Source organism: Apteryx mantelli, chromosome 21 (genome assembly GCF_036417845.1).
Source record: "Apteryx mantelli isolate bAptMan1 chromosome 21, bAptMan1.hap1, whole genome shotgun sequence".
Lineage (NCBI taxonomy): Eukaryota > Metazoa > Chordata > Aves > Apterygiformes > Apterygidae > Apteryx > Apteryx mantelli.
The window spans coordinates 1,261,446-1,277,870 of record NC_089998.1 but is presented as its reverse complement, the minus strand read 5'-3'; the positions used below and the strand labels follow the sequence as shown (position 1 = coordinate 1,277,870).

Sequence of the window (16,425 nt, the reverse complement as noted above, 5' to 3'; positions counted from 1 at the left end):
ATGCAGTATTTCCCTTGTTCACAAGGGAAAGATTCATCTGTTTTCAAAAGACATCCTGTCCTGATTTGAGGGCAAAAAAAGCCTACAAAAAGAAGTAAAAACTTATACTAAAATCATATTTAGTTGAATTTGTATTTTCAGTTTGAATTAATAGTCTCAGTTTGCAGTCTGTTTATTTCGGCCCTTTCCTCTCTTTAGGAACGTCTTGATATCCAAGATTTTCTCTCTACAAGCCTACTTCAACAGCATAATTACTCTCAGTCTTTTTGGTGAGCTGAATAGGCCAAGACTATCAAGTTGCCTCAATTTCTCTGGGCAATCCCCAGTATTTTAAGAAATCAACATTAGGTTTTTGTGCAGCATTATACAATATTAGCATTCCAATGCAAAGCTGTTAGTATTAGATAAGCAGGAGACATAAAAGACCTTCTACTTACAACTTCCAAAGGATCACATCAGTGCTTTTTGCTACAGCATTGCAATGATAGGCACTTAATCATTATAAATACCTTCCAACTGTTTTGCAGCCAGTGCTTCCCAGACTGTAATTCTCTATTCCACAGTGCTGTCTTTGTTCCGAGATATGGAATTTTGCATAGTATATTTTGGGTGAACAGGATATTGCCTACCATGCAGCCTGCACTACTCCAATATTGAAACATCAATTGCATAATCATTCTGTAAATCTTTGTACTGTCCGTAAATTAGTGGTAATCCTATATTTACTTTTTGATCACTGATAAATGTTGGCTAACACCAGTCCTTGGCATACTACTATAGCAATATCCATCTATTCAACCTACTGTATTTACCTACATTAAAAAAGAAAGTTAACTGATGTTACATAAGAGTAGAGATGCCACTGATGTTTTGAGTTAACATCAACCCAGATTAATACTTGCCTGCTGATATGACATTATATCATACAGAATATGCCAGCAATTAGGTTTCAAATTAACCAGTATGCCCAGAGATGAGTGCTTCTAGAAGCCAAAGACCACTGCTTCAGACTAGAAATACTGCACTATAGACTTTTTCATCACAAAACAGGTAACGTGCCATTTTACTTTAATAGCTAGTGCATGAATGGTACTGACAAACTGTGATCCTAGAAAAGAACAGACCCGAAGAGCTCTGAAAACAGCTTTTCCCTAACCTCAAGGCAAATGAATTTAACAGCATTTATCTCCAAATTTTAATTAGTGTAGATAATAAAGCTTTAACTTTAATAGACTTTATCCAGACACAGCCTGTGCCCACTAAAACTCTGCTTGCTACACTGCTTCCAACTCTGGAAATGAAAGAGGGAGACTAACTAGTACTTACTAGCAGATGAATCACGTTCTGCTGAAGGATCTCGACAGATTCCTAGAATGTGAAAAATAGGTATAAGCGCTAGACATTTTAAAACAATTTTCCTCGTCACCACACACACAAAAAGACCGAACCATTAAAATCGATCATTGAATGTATAATCAACTTTAAAACACGGTATTAGGAACAGGGTGAAAGCTTTACAACTGCCTAGGTAGAGTATATTCCTATAATGCTTATAAAAAAAGATGGCTTAGTTACAGCAAATATGTTTACTGTATCAGGTAAGAGCTACTGTTGGCATTCTGTATTTAAATCTACAACTCTTTCAGTACGGAAGTGACAAATATGATATATTTCTGAATATTCAGAAATATGATATATTCCTAATTGCATACATAGTATAAACCAGAGCTGTAATTCTCACTGCGTGTCATGTGAGAGAACCAAATCAATGAATGAGCTTAACATTTGATTTGTCAATGTGGGTACAGCTCTGGTTTCTGCTGTTTCATTTTTTGTGAGGTCTTCATTTCCTAAAGGCTCCAACAACAGCTCTGTCCCTGGACGCCTGCGCTGTCCCATACATGTAATGCAACTAGGCACCAGGCAGCTCGCACCTTAACTCAGGTCAGACCGGCACACCGCATGCACAAGCATGCCGACGCCGACCTCCTTCCTGAGGGCAGAGATACAAGACAACTGCTACGCGGTAATTTTGCGGGTACCTGGACACTGCAAGCAGTCACAGCTTGCTGTAACTATAAGGTTTATTATGGAACATAAAAGTTCTATGTCGTGATTAAAAACATTTTTCTTCCTGTATTATTCTTTAGTTCAAATATCGTACAGAAGATAAATTACGCTCAGCATCCTACCTGCCATACTCAATGAAAACTAAGCCTGTAACGTAAAAAAGTTCCTATGACCAGTTTGAACTGATAAAGCATTGGGCATATCATAGGTTAAATGCTGTAATATTAGAGTCTTCAAACTGCAGTAACCTACTTCAGAAGGCAACACAAGTTGCCTAATCGGGCAAGTTGCAGTAAAAGGCTCAGCCGAAAAGCACCACTTTGAAAATCAAACACATGCTCAATGGTGCTTTCATAGCTTTAGCATCACCTTAACGTATGTGACCAGCTCATTACAAGTTATTAATAAGTCTTTGTTTTATGAAATTTATATAGTGATCTACAGCCTTCTAGCCTCATTGACAGCTTCCCATTTAATCCTACAAATACCAGTATTTGGGGCTTTGTTAGAGTGAGAAGCTTACACTAAGAATTTGGCCTCCCAGGGATGGGGATTATGTACACACAAGAATCAAGAGAAATTTGATTCTTTCTCACCACCTACCTCTCTGCCTACTGTCTACCATGTTTGCAAACCGTATTAGCTCCTGCTGTTTGCAATTCCAGAAACACTTTCCTTTCTCTTTCAGAGTCATTCCATCCACATCTGTCTACTGCTAAAATCTCATTTTGTAGGATGCCGTGTGTCTTATTAGCTTTGCAGTGTGGTAACACACATCTAAGTGTCTTAAAAACACCAGAAAATGTTTGAGAACTAGCAAAGATTCCTCGGGATAGAAGCATCATTCCTCATGTTTTAAAGATAATTGTCTTCAGTTGCTCTAGTAGATTACCTTAAATACAAGAAAAATGCCTACATTTTAAAGGAAGCTCCCATTCTTCTCAATGGGAAAGTTATTTTGGAGTGAATTTAGTATACACTGTTGCTCTGGAGAAAAAAAAAACCTGAAGCTTTAATTCTATTTTGAACCAACTTCATAAAAATAGCACAGGGCTTCATGTTTTACTAGTTCCTGAAACAGTTTACAATTTTGCTTTTTTTGTCTCATGTTTTAAGACTTATTATTACAAGTTTTACAATTCTAAAGCAATTGCTACATTTGTTGTTATAAGAAATCTATTTATGTTACTCTTTTTGGAGCTGAGTAATCTACTAGGTAAACAAATATCAAAATGTTTAAAGATCATCATTTTATAGTTTTTTTCAAAATCAGACTAAACATTCAGTAGTTGTGATTTTTCTCTCAAGTTTTTTTGTAGCAGCAAGAAGACTGCTAAAGGAATTATGCTCCTCAGTTTACTTCTCTGGCTCTCAGGATAGTGGGAGGTTATTAAGCATATCAGATTGCCCTCTTCTGTATGACTTGTTTACCATTAACTTTAGGAAAGTAAATGTCTTTGAAAACTTATATTCTACACAGCTAAAACATGAATGGAAAAATCGCACTAAGAAGACAGTGAAAATAAGCTGGTTTCCTTGTTTACAGCTTGATGAAAAAGCCATGCTTTCCAATTTACCACTTTTGTTTAATGGAAAATACAAAGACCACAGTGATCTTGTGACCCTGTTTGTTATACGGAGCATACTACAGTTCTCCTTCATCCCCAAAGCAGACGCACATCACCTGGGTACGCTAGCAGGTTGAATTTGGCCATCCTTCGCTGAACCCTCGGCACTAACTTGTGTGCGAGTGAGGAAGAGTCAGTACTTCACTATCTGCTGGAGATACACTTGAGCCTTCCAACTATTTGACCTGTAACATGCTCATCCGCAAAGCTTCCAAACATAGGGACAGTGCGCTTCTGCTGATAAGAGTCATAATGCATATATATTTACATTTTTTAAGCTTCAGTTTAACTTTTAATCCTTGCAATGAAAACCATCAAGGGCTTGTATTCCTGCTACTCTGCAGGTCTACCTGGCACTGTCATACTTGCTGCATCTGTACAGTAATCCTTTGCAAGTTGTCACTGAGTGCTATCATCAGGACTGTTCCCTCTCTCTGAGGCCAGGGCATTAATGTGTGAGTGACCCGTGGGTCAGTCCACCAGGCTTCAGACCAGCCAACCAACACAGGACAAGATGTGGGCATGGTAATTAACTCCTACATATACACATATATAGACACACTCAAGAACATATATTCATACTTTTCATTTCTCAGTGGTATTCTCAGCTTTGCTAAATAAGGATCTGGACAAGTCACTGCAGACAACTGGCAGAGAATCAGTTCTGACATCTATGCTGAACTGAAAAAAAAGGGGAAAAAAAGCCAAAAAATACCACGAAACAAAGTGGCAGATACGTGCCAAAAAGCTCTGTCAGCTTCCAGCAATAGTTTAATATTCCACCACTTAGTTTCCTTCTGTAGCATTTGACAAGCTGGCCCTGAACAGCAGACACTCGCCCTGCGTTCAAGCAGGACAGAAGTGCCACCACGCTGCTCTGATATTATTTCTCAGGTGACTGTCTCAGCAGCGCTCGGCGTCTTCATACTTACAAGTCAGAGTGGACTCGCTCTTGTCAGTTTTCTCTCCTCATACGTTATTTGGAGATTAATCACTCTACGAAAGCAAAATAAGAACACTCCCACCTAAGCATCCGCTGCCGCTGTTCATCACTGTCACGTTTCACAGATGGCCCACGTTCTGCTTGGCCAGCGGTGTGGTGCAAGGCCTCTCATCTGAGCACGAGCCCGCTTTGCCCCCCACCCCGCAACCAAAAACCGTGGCCAGGCTTGAAAACGTCTTACTCTGCTAAAAACCAGAAAAATTAATCCCAGGGTGACCTGATCTTTAATGGACCGAATAAGGTGAAACGGGCTTTAGCACTGCTCTCTGCTTTTTGGTGCAAAGGACGGGGCTTTTGGAGAGGGTTAAGATAGGCAAAAGAGTTCTCTGAACACCTATAACCTGAGCTCCTGTTAAACTGACATAAACGACAAGAATTTCAAAGACATCTACATCAGTTTCACTTCTGATATTTTACTTAAATTTAGTTCATGTAAAACCTTCATTTTTATGCTCCAAATACTTGAATGGATACAATCCTCCTAAATATACTAAAAATAGGTATATGCATTAAAGCTTACCCTTTAGCAATTTATCATTTTGTGAGGTACAGGATAAGTGTTATCTTCCTTATCGACCAAAAGGATAGTTCGTATAACAAAAGTTTCAAAATACCTAATCAACAAGGCTCAACTCAAGAAGTACGGGCTCAAAAAGAGCATCAGAAAAAAGTTCTCCACATGATTTTATACCAGAGTAGCGCTAATTGGAGAAAAAAAATCTTGAAGCTAGTAACAAAGCTGCAGAACCAGAATAGCTAAGTTTCAGAGCAATAGCCCACATTAACGATACTCTTGCTAATAGAGCTGAAACTGTGTAAGTTCACACACTTACAAAATGACAAGTAGCTCAGTACTGTCACTAACTAAGGAAATATCTCCCTGTTTTTAAAAACTAGCTCCTTTTAAGTACCCCATTGGATTTCTCAGTAAGTAAAGTAAGCCAGTACTGGTAAGTCTCTAAAAAATAAAATACAGTTTCAATTTCCAGACAGTTACGTGTGAGCATGCAGTTTTACCCTCTTTCTGCATACAACCCCTTCTACTTTTCCAGAGATGTGCTTGCAGCCAGTCTGCACTGCCTTTTTGTGCCTCGACTGCCTTCCTCCCACTTCTGATCTTCAGTGCTCATCCAAGGCTACCATTAAATGTTTCACCAAACAGCACAGTACACCATTGTACCTAACCTCTTTCGCAATGAGGAAAAGCCATAAATTTACTTCAGGACAGCTTTAGATTCAAGGTAATTTCAAAGCTTTTAATTACTAACTGGGATTTTAGGATTTTGCCCTCAGTATTGAAGAGCAGCTGGCAATCTCATTCATTATTAACTGTTACACATCTGCATTGCAGACAAGTCATTTTTAATACTTGAGACAATAGTTACTGGCAAACAACGCTAGCCAAGTTGTGCGCATGTGACAAGCACTGCCAGTTACACACACATGCTCTAAGATTTCCTATGTCCAACGAAGTATCCCAGCCTGTAATCTCAAGGTGTCAAGCTCTCACATTTAATGCACACTTAAAAAAAAAAAGCAGAAAACCAGTATTTCTGATGCGACATTCCCTAAGTTTTAAGGGGTAGAAATATTCCTCAGCAGATATAGGATGTACTGGAACACTACTTGTTATTCATATGGTATTTATTATGGCAGCTATATGTCAAGAAGACACATTTGACACATGTTAAACGAACAAAACATTTTGCCAAAAACTTGACTCATCTTTTCCATGAAGACAGTACAGAAAAGGGTTTTTGGTCCCCCTCTCCGAGTCCCAAAGGTGCCTGTCAAGACAGGCTGTCTCCGAAGTCAACCCGGCCCCTGCTCCGCCGTCCGGGCGCTGGTGGATACCAGAGAAAGCCCTTGCGCTCTCCACCCACTCAGTGACAATACCCAAACGAGGAGCAGCCGCCGCAGAGGAGGCCACAAGCACCACGCTCCCAGCTGGAGACACAGCTCTGCAATTGAGGCCGGCAGCGTGGGAGGGGGGAGGACAGAAGAAACAGGACAAAAAGCTCTTGCCATGTGGGCTTTTGGCCTCCTACTGCCAGGAAGAAAAAAAAAAAAAAGATCTGGTACTTTCCTGAGTATGTTTTTAATGTATTAAAATGCTATATTTTTAAGTTACGACATTTGTTTCAGATTTCTCTAGCTATTGAAAAAACAGACAAAGCATTCTAAACCAGTACCAAGATCCGTACCAAAAAAACTCTAACTAAACACACATTAAAGCAGAAAGCAGCATCAGAACTTCAGAGAAGTAGCCACCAAGAAGCACCTCCACGAGCAGGCTGCCAGCTGAAGGTTAGTGCCTCTCTTTGCAATAATCCAAGGTTACCCAAGCCTAGTTTAGATGAGGCATCAGCAGAACAACTCCAGGCAAGTGCATATTAGGGCCAATAGCTGACTGCTTCTTATTCCATAGGAGTTACGCAAGAAACATTTTTTCAGTGAAGGAATTCTAGCAATCTGCTTGCCAATTATTTCACTTTAAGTATTACAGCATTTCTTACATAATAGTTATTGCAGAGTTTTTCACAGAAAGAACAAAATTATAAACAACTCTTTCCAATTTATAGCATCTTACTAGAAAAATCAGAATTCAAATAACTCCTATCCACTTGCTACAATTAAATATTCTACGGAGGTTGACAATTACTATTTATTATTGGGAAGCCTATATATATTTTTTCTAACTTAGGTGAAAGCTATAAAAAAGGGACAAGCATCAGGAGATGCACTTCATCTCCAGTGGCACAGTTTGAAAAACAAACTGTTTTAAACTGTTTCATGAAGGAACTGTAAAATCTTAGAGTTCTGATCCCGTAGAGGAAAAACAGCATCTTGTTGAACTTGCAGTTTACAGAACAACAAGGTTAATGATCTGGGGACAAAACCTTCACTTATCAGCTATAGAAAAGTGAAGAATAAAATCTAGAAGCAAAACACAGACCAACTTAATCATTGGGGGTGGGGGAATCTTTAGCTTAAGTTTGAGAAAAACTCTAATGTATATAATCTAGAGTCCTTTATACCAAGCATGTAAGTTACTACTTGTGAATAAGCACGAACACAACAATCTTTTTTACTCTGTCAACGTGAAGGAACATTTTTGGTAGGGCCAGTGATTCCAATTTCCCACATTGTGTGATTGATTATGCTCTACCCCTTAGAAGGTTGATTGGTTTCCTGGTGCCAGGAAAATGATTGATGAATATTTCAAGACATGGGCCTCTCTTCCTGCTGGGTGTCCTTTTTACATGTCTCCAACAGGCCTGGGGATTTTCCTTTATGCAGTTTTGTTTAATGCGTAAGTTTTCAAGACTAAAAAGTGTCATTTTTAAGGATATCATCCTGTGATAGTGAGCAAAGCTGCTATGCAAATCAAAATGAAATACTAAAGGTCAACTACAGCGTTATGGTGGCAAACTAATACAGTATGCATCAGGTAAGGACAAAAATAGAAGCAAGCAATGAAAAACTTCATAAAGCCAACAAGCAAAAAGTAGAAGGAACAACAACTAACTACACTGAACTGACTACCACGAGCTGGCATGTAGTAAGCTATTGCACAGCACTTGCACTGAATTAACCTGTTTCGTCAGTTGTCTTCAATTTTGGAAAACATGGTAACACTTCCAGCAACAGGCCTCAAAGGTCCATTATGGTGGGAATTTGGGTTTCTTCTCTTTAGACACTGTCCCCTCCAACCCCCCACACATACACTTCCAAAAAAACCAAACTTTAAAGCTCAGAACAACCTTCTATCCAGCAAGCACCAATTCAGAATTTCTAATGAAGCAATTATGAGACTAAGCTATGATTTCCCAGTTTGCATGCTGGATCAATGTCATCAGCAGAAGCCCAAACAACTTTATGAATCTCTCAAACCTATCTACAAGCATCTTTCAGTTAGCACAGACTTTTAAGTTAGTATGTATCAGACTAATTAATAAAATACAAGTTATTTTTTATGGAGGGTTCAAGAAAGTTTCAATTAGTTTGGCACCATAAAAAATTAGCCAAATTGGAGCTTCATCATAAGACTACAGAAGAGGATCACAAAATCTTGACCAACTAACCACAGATCTCCACCATCTGACAGCTGAAATTTCAACTAGTTCATACAACACAACCAGGAAAAGAAAATCCCTTCTAGCTGGTTCTAGCTCCGCTGCTGTGTAAAAGACTGAGGCTCTCACGATCATTACACCTGTGCTCTAAGCACATACACCCATGTGCTGACAAACTCATGCCCAACAGCAAAGTAAAGCTCAGCTTTACTGTTTCTAGAGGAAGCGCCTTCCCCAACCACTGCTAAAAAACACCAGGTTAACAGCCTCTGAAAGACTCTGGATGCTAAAGTTTGTGTTTACAGTTAATCCAATCTAAAAATACCTTTGGTTTATATAAACGTACAGAAAAGCTACTTTCCCATATGATCTTGGTCAGGTTTCTAAATTACACAAAAGTAAAACTTGGAGGAATACAAAACAACGCAAAACAATGCTGGGAGCTCTAAAGCGATCTACAGCTGTGTCACTATTGCCCTTCTACCAGAGGTTTACGCTGATGCTGTAACTGGTTGTCATTAGACTCTGACATCAGTTAATTTGCTACTTCACTGTAGCATGACTTGTACCAGCAACTGCTGTGTCCAGTAATCTGTACATCAACTGGAGCCAGCATTACTTTTTCAGAAACACTAGTCTCTAGCAGAAGCCGTTTCAGCTTATGTTTGGGTTGCTTTACATTTTAGCGAAGATCTGCCTAAAAAATTTATAGCTCAATTAATAGTACTTTTGACAAACGGGTAAGTTGTAAAGAATAAGAGTTACACAGTATTTCTGTAATTAGAGATTCACACTAGTGTACTGCTTCTGCAGAGTTATAGTCATTAAATAATTATTTTTAATTAGGCATTCTTGTCTGCCTTCTAAAAGGGCAAACTGGACTCAAACCAGACTTGGGAACTAACACCCACAAAAAGCACCACTGTTCAAAAATCTGCAAATGATGAAGAACTTGGTTTTATATAGAAAAAGGAGAAACAAAACTTCATGGAAGGCATCAAGTGAAAAAAATGAACAGGCTGAAACATCCTGATTTTGACTTGTGGCAACAAACAAATCCTCTAGACTACTACGAGTACAGTCTCAAAAATCCAAAGTACTCCCAGTGAGTAAGGTATCGTCCTACACAAGGAACAGCACACAAACAGCTCGGTAAACACAGGCTGAACAAAGCAACTTCCAGCTCCCGCTGAACTGACACCTGAAGTTCTCACCCTGAAAAAAATCCTACTTTAAAAATAAAACACATAAGCTCACATTCTACTGCAGATAACCCAAGACTGCAGCTAGATGGTTATCCATCTTAAAACAAAGCTCCAATAATAAAGAAAGCTGTATTACATTAAATTATTTACAGATAAGAACAATCACTATTTGTGACTAACAGGGCATTTCATTGAACTCATTTATAGAATATGCACAGGATATTTACTCTTAACAAAAAGTATACTTGAGATTTAAAGTAGCAACATACTTCAGAATAATTCCCAATACATATTAACAAACAACATCCAAAAAAATCAAGTTACAGCTGTGCAACTGAATGAGGAGATGTTTGGAGGATGGAGTTAGTATTTGGAAGAGCTTTCAGAGACCAGAAGTTACTTTCAAGTTTTCCACTACAACCATGAAAGCCATCTTTTTATCACTTGGCTTCATGATCTAAAACTAAAAAAAAAAACAATACAGCAGATAAAACATGAGACTGTTGGACAGCAGTGCCAGAATAAATATAAATGCAGTAGAATGCTGTATTTTTTAATAGTAACAGTGTGCACTTTTACAGTTTCAGCAATATTACACCTGTAACCGATCAACTAGCAATACAGAGAGAATCCACCACGCCAACCTGAGCACAACTTAAACCTTTAGAAATATGACCGCTGCCATTCATGGTTTCGGCTTGAATAGCTTACATGGTTTTATGTGATGAGAAACTTTGAGATTCAGTCCCAAGGGCTTCACAGTTCTGGGATCTATTTACAGGAAATATTTAAAGTTTCCATCAAGTTTCAGCAGAGAGATACATTTCAAGACAAGGACGTTACAGCAGTTTAGTCAGCCTGACATTAGAAGTTTGGTGAATTTTTAGCATTTTTTGACGCATCCTCAAAGGGGAGAGGATCAAAAAACAGGGAAAAATCTGGTCAGTGTGAATAATCTAAGTTTAAATTTCACATTTACAAATCTAATAATTGGGATGATTAGGCAATGGGAATTAGACATATAACTCCTGTGCTTTCTGAAGGACATGGGGTCCACCCTTTATAAATTAAGGCTCTTCATCATAGAGCTGGAGCAGAATTAGGATTCTGCAGAAATATACTGCTTTCAAGATAACTTACTGGTAATCATTTACCGATAAAACTTCACTGTAACTAGTCTATCAGCTGTGCATTTCCTCTTTCTAAAAAGCCTGTATAGAACAATTTTTATTAACATGAAAAACCTAGAAGTCTTCTAATTAGGTAATTAGAAATGTAATAATTAAGACTAAAGCTGAAGCTCGAAGGGTCCTCCTGTCCCCTAACTTCCCTTCCTCAATTAACTTTGCAAAGTGATAACCACTATGGCTTAAAGGAGAGGGGGAAAAAAAAAAAAGCAAGAGGATCAAAAGGCTAGTTTAATACAGCTGGAGGGAAAGAATGCATTTCAGCTCACCAGCAACCATCTGATGAAATCCTGGGCCAATTCTTTATGTAAATGACTTAATTCCAATTACCAGATTACACTGCTAAAGGCTTTATTTAAACAGGCAGTTTATCAACAGGATAAACTGTGTTCTCATGCTTGGAGAATGCTAGCGTAAATGCATTTGTTCAAATCTACTATCATGTAAGAGTTAAACAGAAATTTAATAAACTGATTACACACTATACTCTCCTAGTCCCCTCCTCAAAAAAAGATCAAAAATAACTTGCCAGAGACATGAATATTGCTTCCTAACAATCAGGAAATAGTCTACTAGGTAGAAGAATTCCCTCTTCTTTTTTCATGATATGGTATCTTTGAAACACATCATAGGGTAGCAAAAAAACTGTTGTTGTCACGTCACATCATACTGTCCATTTGCTGAACATACATTGCTAGTCTTGTTTTTCAGTACAAAAAAGCTTGTATGAAACTACTTTCCTGATTAATGATCTACAGAAGCCATCCATACTGAACTCCAACTTTACACAGAGATTTCTTCCATCTTATCCTCAAATCGAATCATAACAAATGTAGGAGTTAAGTTCTTGCTAAATTACAAGTCTCTTTTCTCATCACAGACCCAAGCTCAGGACTCTGTTCTCATTCACTTTATGAAAATGAGCCATTTACATTCAAAAAGCCCAACTAATTTGTTTTAAAATAATAGCATAACTTCTTGTTTTTTCAGAGATATTTGAGTTTAGCAGCATTACCATTCTACAATTCAGTTTGTTATTCTTCCTAAATCTTTCAAGAAAAGTTTATAGCAAGTAAATTAAGACTTAACTATATCAATGAAATTGTCTTTGAAAAATAAAGGCTTATCTCATCAGATGCAAAGCAGTCGAGCCTAGAGGACCACTAAAAACGTCAGTGTGTAGCGAGTAAAGTTTCCAAGAGAGCTGTGGAGAAGGGAAGGGAGGCAAGCAACAGGATTTTTCTTTGTAAACCTTACACTCTCTGTGCTTTCACAAGTTTGCCCTTCTCTCTGCTATAAACTTCATTCAGATTGGTAATCTACCTATCCGGAACTCCTATGCCTGAATTTTGTATTCCCTTAAATGTAGTTTCCTAATATGTAAATCTGCCTTCAGACCTTCAGATAACATATCCACACAACAGCAAAGCATGTCCAGAAGTATCCTAATTCCAGATAACCTGTTTTACACCATTTTGATTATTTTGTCTTGTGTAAAATAATGGTAAGAGCCACTACATTTTTTTTCCACAGAAGGAAAAAAAGTGCTGGCTGAAACTACAGGGAACTTGGTCTTAAATGGGACCTGTTGAGAAATAATTGCTAGTAGTGCAGGGAAAATGAATGCCCTAATGTAATGATTTAAAACAATTTGCCTAAATAATTATTTGAGAAGCACTGTATGACAGCAACACCATCTTATTGCTGGGTTTCAGTGGAGTGCATACCCTGTCATTTACCAGAGAAGATAAAAAGAATTAATTTTACTCATTTTTCATTGATTTTATCGAAGATAAAATATGCTCCTTATGTGGTAGAGAATATACACTCTAGGTGGTAAGGGAAAACCATTATCTGATACTCTAAGACCATGTCAAATTCCCCCTCAAAAACATGAAGCTGTAAATGCCAGTAACTGCTGAAATAAAATTACGTAACTGCATATCAAAATTATTCTGAGGTTTCTTTCACTGAAGATGCCAGTAAACTTGTCTCGGTTTACTAGGGGTTAACGCAGAAGCCACACGCAGAGCTTGAGTTCATTAATGATTTTAACACAGCAACCGATAATGTAATCCTACTTACCATATATATGGCATACAATTTTATTTTAATTGTTTTTGTAAGGAGTGAAGATATTGCACCTCAAGGCATCAGAAGTATTACGAACCTTCATCAAAAAGAGGAAACGTTAAGACTCTTAATTTTCCATTCCTGTTTGCAGGTATTTTATAAGCTAACAAAGTGACAAGCCAATCCAGCCAGTTTTCTACTCCTCCCCTGGCTGCTGTAGGCTTTAGAAAGACTGAAGGTCAAGCAATGTCTCAATACCGTGTCAGCATTTCACATTTTTGAAGGCAAAGTAGTAAAAGGTTGTTACATCATCCATTCAAAAGACTAACTGCAGCCATAGGTACAATGTCTATCACGTGAAATAGCCATGCAAGACATGCAACTAATTTTTAAAACTAATCTGACAAATTAAAAGAGATTAAAAAGTCAAAGTATGCACACTTCCACGGGGGGAGAGGGAGGGCACTAATGCAGGCCAAGTGTTAATATTGTTAAATAATTAAGGACACCAAAGCAACAGACACTTTCTAAATTAAATTAAGTCAGAATGTTAGAGAGAACAATATTAAGGATGAAAAGTATCCTTCATCCAATTGCATATCTGATTAAGAGAGAAAGAAAGAGGTTTCTAGAAATCTCACAAAGGGACACAATTTAAAATTCTCATTTGCAGGTATTACAGAAACACCTATTTCAGTAGTCCTTGTATCTAGTAAATACCAACATTTTCTTATAAGAAATCTCTTGTGTTTGAGTAAATCCTTTGTAGAAAAAAGCACCTTAACATGGTAAAATGCAATTGTAAACCATAAAAATTGGCAGGGACATTCAAGTGCAGATGCGGTATCTGCATACTGGAAGTGTAAAAGTGTTCCAAATGGTGCCTATAAACACCAAAAGCAGCCCAGCCAGAAAGCAACAGCATACAAACTGATCAAATAAACATTTTGTGCATCCTAAGTATCCAGATGTCAGTGGAAAATAACTCGCATCACACAGAACACAGTAAGTGGATCTCAAAGAAAACACGATATCTAGCAAAGCTGTAACTTACCACCCAGAACTCTGGAAACCATAAAAAAGTACTGAAATACAGCAAAACTGTGGTACATTTTAATATTTCTGAAATTATATCCTTTCACATTTCACCCATACATAAAATGGGCTTTTATGCTTTCAGCAATTTTAGAAGCTGCAGTATATACAAGAAAATTTAGATAGAAAAAAAGTACACTTTTTTCGGATTGAAGGTGAAGCGGTAGTAAACGTCACTACTTTAGAAACATATTCTTTATAAACAGATAAGAAATAAACAAGCGTCCCATGAACTTTACTGATTTTGGGCAGGTAACCAAGTTATTATCTTTGAAAAGGTCACAGTGATTGATTGGTATTTCTTGTTAAACCCCAGTCTGAGCGGTATTACAGCCTGACAGTGATAATAGGGCCCTGTAAAAAGAAAGTCACCGCAAAATAAAGCAGGGATTCACAAAGCAAGAACTCGGCAGTGAGTGGCGCAGAAAGAGCACTTTTTTTTTTTGCATTTGTAACTGCGGCTCTTTGTTATGCTGCCCATAACAATATGAAGTTGCATCTGTATAGAGTTTATTGATTCGCTGTATAACAACAAGAGGGAACGCCGCCGAATCCCACCGTTATAAAATATGCAGGCGCTGTTTACACGCGAGATTGATCGCTGACATCTCAAGCCGGTTCCGGCCAGGGAGGGAAAGCGCCGAGGGAAGCGGCCACGGCGCGGCAGCGCGGGCGGCAGCCGGGGCCGCCACGGGCGCCTGGCGCGAAGCGCCGCCGGGAAACCGACGCGGGGCCGCAGCGCGGGCGGGACGGGCGCCGCCGCGGGCCCGAACCCACGAACCCACGAACCCACGAGCCCACAAGCCGCGACAGCCGCCCACGGGGCCCCGCAGCCGCGTGCGGGCGGGCACACACACACGCGGAGGCACACGTGCGGCCCCGCCGGAGCCTTCCCTGGCGCAGGGGGCGCACGCACCCCCCAGCACACGCACCCCCGAGCAAACACACCTCGTGCGCGCGCACAACCCCCCCCCCCACACACACACCCCCAGCAGCCCGCAGCACGCACCCCTGCGCGCACACGCACGCTCTCACACACGCTCCCCCCGGGCACACCCGCCCTGCGGCCCCCTGCACCAGCCCCGCCGCCCCCCCCCGCACCGCAGGGCCCCCCCGGCCGGTTCTGCCGGGCCCGGAGGCGCCGCGCCGGCCCGGGGAGGGGGGGGGGGGGCGGGCCGGGCCCCGCGCTGCGCTCACCGTTGCGCGGCGGCCCCTTGGCGGCGGCGCGCGGCTCCGGGAGCTCGGCGGGCGGCTCCAGCTCCATGGCGGCGGCGGCGCCGGGCCGGGCGGGCCGGGCCGGGCCGGGCCGGGCGCGGCGGGCTCTCAGCGGCCCCGGCGGCCGCGCTGCCCCATGGCCGCTCCGGGCGCTGCTGACAGCCAGCGCCGCCGCTGCGGGCGCCGCGCGGGGCCGCCGCGGGGCACGCCGGGAAGCGTAGTCCTCCCGGTGCCCGCCCGGGCCGTACCACCGGCCGCGCCGCGGGGGGAGCCCGCGGGGCACGCCGGGAAGCGTAGTCCTCCCGGCGCCCGCCTGGGCCGTACCACCGGCCGCGCCGCGGGGGGGCGCCCCGCCCTGCGCACGCCCCCGCGTGTCCGCGCGCGGCCGGGCGGTGTCACCGGGCGCCGCCGCCCCCGGCACCGGCAGCGGCGCGGTGGGGCGCTAGGGGGCACCCGCCGCCCGGCCCGCAGCGCTGCCCGGCCCGACCCGGCCGGGGGCGCCGGGCACCCCGGGGCGCCGGACAGCCCGGGACGGGGGCACCGGACAGTCCCGGGAAACGGGCACCGGACACCCCGGGGAGACACCGACACCGCGGGACGGGGGCACTAGACACCCCGGGAGGGCACCGGACACCGCGGGACGGGGGCACCGGACAGTCCCGGGAAACGGGCACCGGACACCCCGGGACGGGGGCACTAGACACCCCGGGGGGACACCGACACCGCGGGACGAGGGCACCGGACAGTCCCGACCCGGGGGCATCGGACAGCCCGGGGCAGGGACCGGACAGCCCGGGGCAGGGCAGCGTCCGCCCCCGCCCGCGCGGCGGCGCTGCTGGTGCCGCTGCCGGTGCCGGTGCCGGTGCCGGTGCC

General features: G+C 42.0%; 1 protein-coding gene across 2 annotated transcripts in view; it reads right to left on the bottom strand.

The window, feature by feature from the left end:
- The window catches only part of NR6A1 (nuclear receptor subfamily 6 group A member 1), a 103,208-nt gene extending 87,651 nt beyond the window's left edge, over positions 1-15,557 (bottom strand). Inside the window, exon 1 of one of the 2 annotated variants that reach the window (XM_067309095.1) lies at positions 15,535-15,557. The gene's annotated coding sequence lies outside the window, so the exon portion shown is untranslated. Of the gene's footprint in view, positions 1-1,326; positions 1,336-15,534 lie in introns of those variants that run through there. The other variant, XM_067309096.1, reaches the window with a different exon arrangement.
- Between the last annotated feature and the right edge of the window lie 868 nt (positions 15,558-16,425).